Raw genomic sequence first — 13,607 nt, 5'->3', positions numbered from 1 at the left:
GTGCAAATTGTGTGCTAAATTCGTACAACTTTTTACAAACTTTAAGTGTACTTAGTACAGCAGTGAAAAGTATACCAGCAAGCATTCTAAATACACTTATAGCATAATTTGAGTGTGTTGGAAATGAAGAGCAGCAGTGTAATTTTATTACAACTTAAACAGAAAAGTGCATTTTAAGTACAATACAGTTATACTACAAGTACTGTAAGCGCTACATAACGTCACTATTCTACTTCAAATGCACTTTAAACTACATTCTGGTAAAATGTTAGTACACACAATGGATGTACTAATTTTGTCGTTTTAAAGTATACTTAATTGTACTGAAGTACTACTAAATTACTACTTAAGGTATGCTTGAGTATACTTTAAGTGTAAATACTATGTTAAATTGGAAACATCTTTTTACAAACTTTAAGTGTACTTAAGTACACCAGCGAGCAGTCTAAATACACTTGTAGTACAATTATAGTGTTTTTGAAATCTACTAAAAAGGGATTACAAAGGGAATGATCTTTTGGTCCAGGACGAAGTAGAAATTCTGGGTGTTCTTTCTGAAACAGCTGAGCAGGGCCAGTTTCCTTGAGGAAGGTCTCCATGCTTCTCCCCACCTGAGAGAGAAAGAAATGGAATGAATCACATAAAATTACATTTGGAATTTGGTGTTTATTGCTGCCTAGAATTTAGAGAAAATATTCCAATGTTTGAGCCCTACTGTACAAATGTTTTTGTTTTCATATGCATAATTACTTTTAATGAAGACAAACCTGCTCATATGATGAAACATACCTTTCTGGTGAAATATACTTCACACAATTCTGAGAACATACCTTCATGAACTTAATCAGAACGTCAGCAGCATCTGATGCAATCATCCGTGTAGACTTCTTGGATGTTGGAGGTAACATGTGAAGAAGCAAAAAGAAGATTTTATTTACAGAATAATTAATTCTACTTTCCTGTGATTTCACATGGAATGTTGGTAAATTTAAGATTAAAGCAGCATTTTAAAACATAAATGCAGTGGAAGGAAACTAACACAATAAGTACATGTAATTAATCTAATGGGAAGCATACCATTTTCACCACCATTGCTCACAGAACTGTACAGGAGAGTACAGACAGTACAAGTAAAAAATGACAATCATTAAAGTTACTTAAAACAAAGTGTCCACCATGAAGCTTAAATAACATTAAAATGAACATAACTCCCCTCTAAGCACTTTAAGTTCACAACAAAAAGCACAAATCTGTAACTAACAAACAAAGCAACCTTAACAGGGGCACAGTTCTCCAGTGGCTCAATTTAGCCATTCTGATCCTCTGTCTTTAAGAAACACACATGCCCAAATCATGAATCAAATAAATCAGCTAAACCACAAGTCCATACATTATTTCATGGAGAACTAGCAGTAAAACCACTCTTCAAATGCAAAGCTAATGTATTAGCAACACAATGCAAAGCAGTTAGCTGTTGTGCTAATGCAAACGGCTAATAATTAGCATACACAGCTAGAAAGAAATACAAAAACATGTTTTTACCTCCTGCAGATCAATACAGTTGAAACACAGGATAACTGGTTGTCAACCACAGTTAGGAACAGTATATTTCCACCACAGGATACAATGGTTTGACTGTGTGACTTTTCTCTCTCTCTTTGTCTGTGCCTCTGATTGCCTGATTGAGAACAGCTGCTTAACTAGCAGGCTCTAAGCCCCCACCCTCTACCTGAGACTGGACTTCTGATTGGCTGTCATTTAGGCTTGAACCAATCGAAATCTTGGGTTTTATTTGAACACAAGATTGACATTCTGCTTAACAAGTTAGGTTGTGACAACATGTGCTGGGTTATGTGCATTCTAAACAAACTATGCCCATGTTGCATGAATTATAACCTCTTAACTCTAAGGACTGGACTAATGTAATAGTTTTCATATCCTTCCACATAATTTTAAACCCATTTAAATGTTAGGAACTTTGTCTTTTTAGAATAACTATTTATAATGTTTTTAACTATTTATTTCCTACATACTTTTTTACCAGGAGTTTTTTCATGAACTCGGCTAACAATCATCAGGCAATGATTTTAATAAAGAACTTGATAGTGTTTAAACATTTCTTACCGGGGTATGGAGTTAAGTTGTCTTGTGTCTCTCCTCCTGTTGATTTTTTGCAGTGACAAGATGGTGACAAAAACGGAACAGTTGATTATGTCATAATCACATGACTGCAAATTTGAAAGGCAGAGCCAATGGCTCTGCTGAAAGGGAACCCTGTGACTCTGACCAATCACGGGGAAGCCAGTGCAGCATGCAGTCTCAGGATTGCAGGACTTCTAATGTATTGAAGTTATTCTACACTTTAATAAAGCATGATTAATTAATAGTATATTAAAAAGGATTCGCAAATAATTATACTTTTTAAAGTACACTAAAGCTCATTTTAAAATGACCTTACATTAAGATAAGCATACTTAAGTACATTTCTAACTGAGTAAAATTTAAGGGCACTTTCATAAAGCATACTTATAGTATGTTACACAAGGCTGTGAACATAAATTGTGAAAATTGTGTGTGGAAAGGATTTTAGTCAGTCAGATAATTTACAACGTCACAAGGTTGTACACACTGGATTTAAACAGCTTGTGGTCAGTGTGGAAAGAGTTTTACTACTTCAAGCAACCAAAATTGTCATGAGCGCACACATCTGATTAGTGTGAACATTATGATGACGACAGATTCATTATTGAGGACAGGAAACATCAGCACATCCACATAACCAAGTGTGGCATGATGATCCATTATGGTCTTTTAAAGCAATTGTTTATGAAGATGGATAAACTGTTATAAACACATTACATGTATATGAGCATGTTGATTCTAGAACAATAGGAAGGGGCTGAATAAAATGTTGATTTGTTGCAAGTACTTAACATGCTGTTTAAATGTAGGCCTACTGTTATTTTTAGTGGTACTTGTTTATTCACTGAGTCAACAGTTTTCAGAGAAATGATTAGAAAATAACAGTATTCTGGTGACTTGTGTTGGATTCTGTTAGAGCTTCTTTTTTATATTTATATATATTTCCCATTGCATCTATGTATCTATATTATTCCTGTCTGCTTCATTATTTCTGACCTTACCATTTTTGTATTATCATTATCCTGTTGCTAAACTGTATTGTCTTTATGGAACATTTCCCACCAACATTTTGCTGCAGATAGAAATAAACAAGTCTCAATATTCCTTGTATTCTCAATCTTATTCTTTGTTTCACTGTAATTTCACCTGTAGATCTGTGCAGATTAGATTTAGATTATGTATGTTTTGCTCAGAGGTTGTTCATGCATTGTATTCATTATAGAACACAAGTTACTACAAGTGTTACTCAAAAACTACAATGACTGATTATACATTTAGTCACACGATGAATCTTGAAATTTGCTATTATTATTTTGTGCTAGTCCAAAATGGGCATTTTTGCCATGGTCAGTTTCAATAGCATATAATTAAAAACAACATATAATATCCAGACAATACATTACACTTAAGCTATGTAGTGACACGTTATTTTATGTTTATTCCTTTATTTGTTTGTATAAGGTAAGGTATGTAAGTTGTTAATTAGTCACATTAATCGGGGAACAAACCCATTTTATTTTAAAGTAAAGTACTCTCAACAATCTTTCCTTTATCTTTATTTCAAATCCAGTGTTGGGTCATCCGTCTGGTGTCCATGGTTCCTACCATCTAAACGCTTACAATGTGTTGCATCATGAGTTGTTGTGAGCTTGTAGAGCAATGTGTTGCATTATGAGTTGTTGTGAGCTTGTAGAGCAATGTGTTGCATCATGAGTTGTTGTGAGCTTGTAGAGCAATGTGTTGCATTATGAGTTGTTGTGAGCTTGTAGAGCAATGTGTTGCATTATGAGTTGTTGTGAGCTTGTAGAGCAATGTGTTGCATCAAGAGTTGTTGTGAGCTTGTAGAACAGATATTTTAGCCACATTTGAAAATGCTATTTTGTATTAAAGGAGTAGTTCACCCAAAAACATTACTTATTTTCCATCAATTGCACAATTTGAGACTATTCTTTTTTATGTTGTATTTCTAAGCCAAAAATGTGATGAAGAGCAGAGTCTCCAGTAGGAGTCCCAATGGAAACTCTTTGGTAGAAGTACATTTTTTGTACATAGTCCCCCAGTGGTGCATATCCCAGTCACCTATAGGGGCCAGTGCCATATTGTCTCATTCAATAGCACTGCAATGACTTCATCACACTGTGCAAAAAAACAGTAAACAACATCAAGTTATTATCTTCAACACAAATATTAAACTATTCCGAACATGTATTTGACAGAGAAAGAAACATGAGGAGTAAACCATACTGTTAAAGTTATTGCAGTCTCTTAGTAAGAGTTGCTGTCTTCATCACAAATGATTATATCTATCAGGCTACTATATATCTAAATGTACAAGTTAGTCTCCAATTTGCAATGTACAAATTCCCACCTAATTTTACCTTTACCTAAAACAATGTCTGACCTTTAAAATACAATTGAGCATAGTTTAACTCCTTGGACATCTTCACAGTCTGTCAACAACATCTATCTATTATGTATGTCCTGCAGTGATTTACATGTGTGAAATAGTCTCTCTCAAATCCCTCTTGTTATTCAGGCAGAACCATTAAGATAGATTGTCAAATTAAGTCCCTATAGAAACCTAATTGGCACATGATTGCTCCAAATTCTTCCAGAACCATAGAACTAAACTAAATCAGCTTTGGTGAAGGAGATAGATTATAGATATGTCAACAAAAGGATGGGGATGGATAAAATGTTCATTACAAATAAACTTAACATACTGTTAAATGAACTGTTTTTTTTTGTTCACACTGGAGAGAAACCCTATGGGTGTGATCAGTGTGGACAACACTTCTCTCACATGTCCAGCCTTAAAAGACACAAGAGAATTCACACTGGAGAGAAACCCTATGGATGTGATCAGTGTGGACAACACTTCTCTGACATGTCCGGCCTTAAAAAACACCGGAGAATTCACACTGGAGAGAAACCATATGGGTGTGATCAGTGTGGACAACACTTTTCTCAAATGTCCAGCCTTAGGCTTCGTCCACACGTACACGGGTATTTTCATAAACGCAGATTTATCGTTTTCGTTTTCGTAAACCTCCGCGTCTACACGGCCCCGTTAACAAAAATCTCTCTGTCCACATGAAAACGCATTAAGACGGTAAGAACGCAGCTGTCATCGCGAGACTGTTTATTCACAGTGGTCAACAACTGTAGTCTCGCGATGACAGCCAAATATATCGTATTATTAAAGACGTATCTTTAATAATAAAATACAAACCAATGCGCTGTTGCGCCTGGCCCAGGAATTAAAGTGCTACATCAATGCCGCGCCATGCCATTCACTCCAAATGACACACTTCAGTTTTATTCATGGATTACACAGGAAATAATGAACTGATTGCAATAATATAAAATTCTCACAAATCAGTAACAGGTAGGTGATACATATGTCCATCAAATATGGTTTTATTGAAAGATAAATCCAAGGTTAGAGGTTAGAAGGTTGAAAACCAACCTTCGGGGAATGTCTGACGTTGTGTTTTTATCACCGGTGCCAGTAGGCTATTGTTATTATTATTATTGTTAATAGACAGGCTACTTTGCAACATATATGTTAGAGCAACTTAAGTGCTTGCAGAACATAACGTATTATTATTATTATTATTATTATTATTATATATTATTATTATTTATTATTATTTGGTCCCTGAGTCCCGATGAGACAGATGAATCCACAGTGCCTATATTTATTTTATTAAAATATCAATAAAAATATGTATTCTCTAAATATTAATATACTAATATTTCCTGAATGAATGAACTTGGTAAAGTGTCTCGTAGGGTCGGGATGACATGTTGCTATAGTCATTAATTACCCCAACCAACATCGAAGCACCTGTGTGCATTAATCCTTCATTAATCCTCCTTTTATTAAATAAATAAAACGTTTACATCTGTCTTGTAAACTTTCTCTCTAATCTCTGAAGTGTCTACTATGTTACTTCTGTGTATCAATTATGATTTGATTACCACTCAATAAAATGCTATGTTGAAATGTATATGTTGAAATGTAACTTTCGGATCAGCGTGCGCGCGCATGTGTGTGTGTGTGTGTGTGTGTGTGCGGCCGTGCGCGTGTATGTAGGGGGGGGGGTTGCAGTCGCAACGCACGTCGCCTGCCAGCTAGGTCGCCAGACAGTGTGCCACTCCCGACCGACGCACGGACCGCATCGGCCGTGTGTCCAAACCCCCCCCCCCCCCATGTCCCGAAGCTATCCGCGACCCCACTCCCCCCCATTCCCCCTTCCACCCCCGCCCCATAAAAGTAATACAATGTTTGAAAATAGCGCTTCTAAGCTCCCATTGTGAGCTTGTAGATCTGCTATTTTTCTTATATCTATAAAATATGGCTGAAGTGGTTAATGTATAGTTTATAATATAATAATTTATATCTGCAAAGTGTAGGATTATTATTATTATTCGTTGCCTAGTCCAATACAAACCAATGCGTGAGTGCACTCCAGCGGTGCGCCCACAGCCTGCTGTCTGTCTGTCTGTATCAATATGACAGATGAACTGAATCAGAGCAGATGAACTAAATTAGGACAGATCATGATAAGATGAATTGCACCACTATTTGCACAGTTTTTTTAGACTATGACGTGCTTATTTATTATATTTGATATTTGTCCTTAGGGAGTGTGGTAGGATATATGTAGGATGTAGGCTACTGTATGTTTTGTCTGTTTTTTCTGTCTTCTTTTTAAAATGCTGACCCTGGGAGCTGAGCTCCAAAATTTCCTATGCACTTGTGCAAATAAAGTGCCTGCCTGCCTGCCTGCCTGCCTGCCTGCCTATCAAAGGTCCGCGCCTGGCTCCTGCCCAATGCGCAGCTCTCCACCGGAGCACAAACTGTCCTGCAACTTTTACTATACACTCACTATTAAATGGTGATTATTGAATTACAAGAAGAGGCACACATTGACAAAAATATGTTGTGGCTCTTTGCCTTTGGATGCAAAAAAAATATTCTATTGTTTCTCGACGTCATTGCTGACATCTCGCACCTGGCTGTAACTTTTGGTAAAGCCTTTTCTGTCAGAGCGCAAACCTTCCTACCTTATTAATTTTTTATTATAGTCCTACAGGGTTTGCCAGTGGGATTACCATATTCTGTGACGGTCACGGTATAAACTTTCTTTGTCAAGAATGATACCATCACATCATACTGAATGGAATAGGTTTGTATTTTAATTTAACCCATTAATAGAGCAGTGCTCAATGTGCGCTCTGTGGAGACCTGACTGCTGCTGTTTTGCAAATAAAAAGCCCATGACACCATGCACATTCATGAGGGATAGCCTGCCCTGGCCAGAATGTCACAATCTGAACATTTATGGAGTGAGTGATTAATGAATGCTTAAACATTAATGGATAATGGCTGGTGTTTGGTGGGAGTTACCCATCTCCAATCTCCTGCTGAAGTCCTGTGGTCAAAAACACACAACGTGAAGAAGAGCTCCTGCGCTTATGTTGGTTATATCCTTAACCAATGTTGCATAGCCTATATCCTCAGAAGGACGTATATCCTACTGGGACTGTAGGCTACCCAAGTTGAGAGACCGCTCTCTCCATGAAAATATTTCAGCTAAATCCTTTAGATCTGTATGACTGTTATGGCACTTTTTAAATGGGTGAATGATTAAGCATCTAACTTATAACATTGTAAATATGTTAGATTGTTTTTAAATCGCTTGATTTTAATTGCTTGTAGGCCTAATTATGTCACTTGGAAATATTTGATAAATGAATGCCTGTGTCCCACAACCGGAGTAGCCTATTAAATGGCTTTTTTTTTTAATTATAAAAATGCAGATTTGAATGCACATCACTTGTTGGGGTGCTGGGTTAAAAAGAGGAGCATGAAAAGGTCATTGTATGAAATTTACTGGAGCGACGAGTCTACACGTTTGATTTGATTGTTAATTATGATTGACAGAGTAACATTAATTTCGCAAAATGTTTCTTCGGTGCAAACTCAATTTTGTTTATTCATAGGCCTACAGAATATAATTCGTTCCTTTACAACATAGCCTACTATTAATGGAAGACAAAGTGTATGCGCGGTCAACATGCAATGACAGTGAGGAAAGGAATATTGAATAAATGATGTAGGCTATAGGCTAATTATTATATCATATTATATTATATTACAGTACTCTCAACTGCGCATGCTTATAATGTGAAAAACTCCGTTTACGCCGTCCACACGGCGACGCATAAACGCCGTTTTTAGAAATCTACACTGTGGCCGGAGTTTTCAAAAAGATGCGTTTACATGGACCAAAAACGCGTTTGCGTGTGGACGAACCCTCCAAAACGCATATAAAAAGCTACGTTTATGAAAATACCTGTGTACGTGTGGACGAAGCCTTAAAAAACACCAGAAAATTCACACTAGAGAGAAACCCTTTCAATGTGATGTGTGTGGAAATACTTTTAGTCAGTCAGAGAATGTACAACGTCACAAAGTTGTACACACTGGATTTAAACGGTTTCCAAGTGGTCAGTGTGGAAAGAGTTTTACTACCTCAAGCAATCAAAAATGTCATGAGCGCAGACATATGAAAGATAAATCTGATTAGTGTGAACATTATGTTGTAATTATAAATAAACCAGAACATTCACAGTGGGTTGAGACCTAAATCATTGTGGAAGTCACTTCACAATTTTCAGCATGCAACCATGTGTAAAATCAGCCATTACTTAAATACAGTATCAGATATATGCCCAATTAAATTCAGTATCAGATATATGCATACTTAAATACATTATCAGATATATGCATACTTAAATAAGTGATCCATTATTGTCTTTTTAAGCATTTATTTATTAAGATGGCTAAACTGTAATAAACACATTAGGCTACATGTATATGAACATCCTGATTGTATTTTGTGTTATTGTCTTTGTGGAACATGTCACACCAACATGTTGCTGCAGATAGAAATAAACACATCTCAATATACATTTGTGTTCTCTATCTTATTCTGAAATCCTTTGTTTAATTTCACCTGTAGCTTTGCTGTAGATTAAATTTATGTTTTGTCTCAGATGCTGTTCATGCTTTGCATTAATGATAGAATACAAGTTATTTCAGTGTTACAAAGAAAATACTTGAATGACCTATCAACCTTAATGACTGCTGGAATAACAAGAGTGGATAGACACATTCACACAGGAGGACATGCATATAGATGTTTATTTTACATGTAGATACATGGATAGACATGAACTTTACAGAGAAAACATCAATGGTTATTCTTTTTATTTTACTTTTATAAAGTCAAGGGCAGTTTGGGTAGTGTTAGCCTCATAGCACAATTGCCTAAATCAAAGAGATAACTTCGGCAGAGAGTGATTTTGGAATGTAACAAGCATTCTGATGAGGTCATAGGCAATAATGCACAATCAGTGTTAGGAGAGTAGAGTTAGGATGATATGAATGAAGGCAAGTTAATAATGTAATACACTTTAATTCATGGGAATTTAAACATTTTGGTGTTCAGTATTATGCATGTCGGGCATGAAAGTCTGACTTGATTGTTCTTTACTTATTTAGCATAGTGTTTCCCAAAGAGTTTTACCCAAAGATTGTTCGGTCACACAACCATTTACCAATACCAAGGACCCCAATGGAAACAAGACCACAAGGACTTTTTTGGACAGACCTTTTAGGCAGAGTTTACATTTTTTGCCTAATAAAATATTCAATCAATCAATTTGGGTTGTGAGTAAATATCCCTTTTAGATTATCACATTTTTGTTTCAAGTATTTCAGAAATAAAAAAGGGAAGACATCACATGTATGTTCTCGGTCTCTAGCTAAATAGTTTGTCTGCATAGGGGAAGCTGTGATTATATGTTAATCAGTCAACTCAGATTCACTGCACTCATATGCTGTGCTGTCTCCTGTCTGCCATGCCCCACTTCCTAAGTTAATCAAATAGAAGACCACTTGGAAGGTAATAACAAACCCTGTACCACTAGAGAACAAAACATTTGTGCCAACAAAACAAACACTAAGATGCTGTCCCTGCACTACACCAGGTTGTATTGTTCTGAAGGAATTTGGAGCAATCATGTACAAATTTAATTTAAGTTTCTATAGGAACTTGAATGGCCTTGAAAGTGTCTCGACGGCTCTGTTTGAATAACAAGATGAAAGTGAGCGAGACTCATTCACACACATGAGGACATGAATGGTGTTGTTTATTTTACATGTAAATGACAGCAGGACATGCAGAATGGATAGTGACCTTTACAGGGGGAAAAAGTGTTGGCAGTGGATTGTACTTTACTTTTCAAAGTCAGAGATAGTTTGTGCTGTGTCCCTCATTTCTCCCTGAGATTTCCAAGCCCATGAAGTCAAAGAGACATTTGAATTGTGCATCTTCACTTGTGCTATTGCTGTAGTCCACATGTTGTATAAGTGAGTGATACAAAAGTATTGGTTTAGTAGGCTAATCGAGTAAAAAGCTAAAAAGATCACAACATACCCCACCCTCCCCTATCGAACCTGTTTCTCAGTACAATAATTTAAAAGGCTGTATTTCAATAACTGAACTGCTTCTTAGCACTAAACAATGGCCTTGATATCTTCCAGTCAGGTTTTCGACCACACCACAGCACTGAGACTGCTCGTATCAATGACATCCACTTAAATACAGACAGTGGAAACATTTCAGTCTTAGAACTACTGGATCTCAGTGCTGAATTTAACCCAACTTCTAATGTATGATGAAATATGTCTTTAGAGAATGTGAACCTAGAGGTGTGTGTTACTTGTAGGTGTGAGTGACAAATAAACCCCTTTTGAATTATAATGCTTTACTTTGTAGTTAAACGTTTTCACACGTTTACATTGAAGAGTTTTCAAAGTAATAATGCAAAGCAAAGTAAGGTGGTGTCTGGTGGTGCAGCCAGTTAGTGCAGTAAACATGCTTCTTGTTAGTTGTGACTGGAGTTTGAATGTGACTGCTGTCATGTCTCACATGTCTCCCTGATCTCTGCCTCAGTCTCCTGTCTCTCTACACATAGTATAAATACAATACAAGAAGCAGTTCCTTCACCAACCAGGTTCTACTGTTCTTAAGGAGTTTGGAGCAATCATTTAGGTTTCTATGGGGACTTGAATGGCCGCCGCCAATATCAACCTTAATGACAATAAGGAACTAGACGCGTCGCAATTCAGGGCAATTGCAGAGTGTGGTTGCTCCGACATCAGTCGCGTGTTGCGGGTTTTGGGGTCACAGGAATCAGTTCTGGGTTCAGTTAGGAGTAGCCCAAAGTAAATACAATACAATACAAAAGTAGTGTGGCGAGATTCTCTGCAGTGGAGGTTATGTAATGGTTTTATTGTTCATGTGGACATGAGCTGTAGAGGATAAATATTTAAGGTTTTAGTGTGGATATGATTAAAATGCCAAATGACTTGCATTGCTTACTTTAGTTTTTCTAAAGTATAGTAAACAATGGTACAATTTAAAGATGTGAGGTTGCACCTGTTACAGGCTAGATGTATTGGCTTTATGAGGATATCATTATAAGTGAATAACCCAGTCATCAAATAGGACTGTGTGTGTGTGTGTGTGTGTGTGTGTGTGTGTGTGTGTGTGTGTGTGTGTGTGTGTGGGCACACAAATTATAATATTGGTTCCTAAGTGACTTTGGGCTAAATAAAGTATTCACTTTAAAATATATTCTGTTAGAAGGTATATTATTGTTTTCGGGTATTTTGCTTTTAACAATATGTTTGTATTATTGAAAGAAAGGGGGTATTAATATTATGGTGAGATTTATTTTTCTGAAATACTTTGTTGTGTGAATGTATTTATTTGTATACCTTCTGGATAGAGGTAAGTTCAGCCTGACTTATTTAATTTACATTGGGTTATAAAACTGCATGAACAGGTGCATTCATAATATTGTGACCTGGAAAGTGCATGAGCATTTATTATTTTAAAAAGAGATCCAAGCTAATTATAACTGAGTTAATCAGAGTGAAGTGTCAAATGCCCTACCCTCAACCATTTGACGTTCGAGGGGACCATTACATAAAATTATAGGTTATATAGACAATATCATTTGACATTGTGTGACCCTTGTAATACATTTTAAAATCTTTATCTGTTAACCTTGTGATGCTGGCCTTCTGTTTTAAATGCATTGCCATATGAAATAAAGTCTATTCCACTTTGTGTCTATGTGGTTGTTGTCATTCTCTTATACACTGTATTATGTATGTTAGTTAGAGTTAATAAATGACACATTTTCCTTTCGGTTATGGGTCATCTAAACAGAGATAACTGTGTATTTATTTTGACAATTGTCTAAATTGTAATATGTGTACTGCTGTAGATACAGGTTTCTGGTGATGATTATAGGTTTGTATTATATAGTGTATTTTCCCACAACACATTATACAGTTGTGTACAGTATGTGACTTGTTCTGTTTTACATTGTGTCCCTGTAACAGTTTGGCTTGAATAATACTGTATAATTATATACAAGAATTGGTTCGTTTGATACTGTGTATTCCACATTATGTAAATAAATGTTTTCAAAGTTGTACAGGGCTTAGTATAAATCCACAATTGATCATAAAACAGTTCATAGCTCATGCGCTGTATCTCCATAACAAAGTTTGTCACAGCAGGATTTAGGAGTAAAAACAGGTTGTAAAATGTGTTTCAATTACATCTCTTTGATATAGTAATGTACTTACACCAGTATTTGTTGCTCAATAGTTACAACATTCCATTTTCTCCTTAAATGGGTAAAAGTGTAAAGACATTTATTTTAATGTATCCATAAGGTTATTAGAAATGTGCATTCATGTATACAGTATATTAAGGTCCAGGGTATCATTATGCCATATTATAAACATATTTTTTGACATGAGGAATAATGATGAATCTCGTCGAACAGTAGAGAGGTGTTATGGTTAAAGTTTGTAGTAAGGGGGATCAAGCTAGGATGGACAGTTTGAATGAGCAGTGTGATGTTTACCAATTGAGGAAATAAAATCATCCTTAAATAAAGTTATGCATACCTTTATAAAGCAATATGCTGTGGACAACTTGTGGTCATGTTATTTAAATATAACCTATTTTTAGTTATGTTTTAGGGTGGGTATATCTGTACATTTTGCGTGTAGTCTTGCAAGTAATTTTACACTGCATTACAAGTTTAAGAGATTGTGTATCACTCTTCTGCTTGAACACATGCATTAACACCATAACAAGTTATATCTTGTTTTTAAGAGTTGATGCAGAGTAAAATTCATTTCATACGTTTGTTAAAAGCAATTGATGCATAGTTAAAAAAAAACTTTGATTTAACTGAAGTGTCTTAATATCAAAACATGTTTGTTGCCTCTAGTACCATTTGTGCCCGTCGTTGGCAGTATAAGGATCAAAACGTTTTCCTCGGGACTTCTTTTGAACCAC

General features: G+C 36.0%; 1 long non-coding RNA gene across 1 annotated transcript; it reads right to left on the bottom strand.

Moving 5' to 3' along the window:
- Window positions 1-223: 223 nt before the first annotated feature.
- Window positions 224-1,668, bottom strand: LOC308085537. The gene is made up of 3 exons (XR_013933185.1): window positions 1,543-1,668; window positions 831-887; window positions 224-611 (listed from the first exon to the last, which is right to left on the bottom strand). It is a non-coding gene; the product is annotated as an uncharacterized lncRNA (long non-coding RNA).
- Window positions 1,669-13,607: the final 11,939 nt, after the last annotated feature.

The sequence above is a fragment of the Gymnoscopelus braueri genome (assembly GCF_963280865.1).
Source record: "Gymnoscopelus braueri genome assembly, chromosome: 5".
Classification (NCBI taxonomy): Eukaryota; Metazoa; Chordata; class Actinopteri; order Myctophiformes; family Myctophidae; genus Gymnoscopelus; species Gymnoscopelus braueri.
This window is presented reverse-complemented; position numbering and strand designations above follow the sequence as displayed.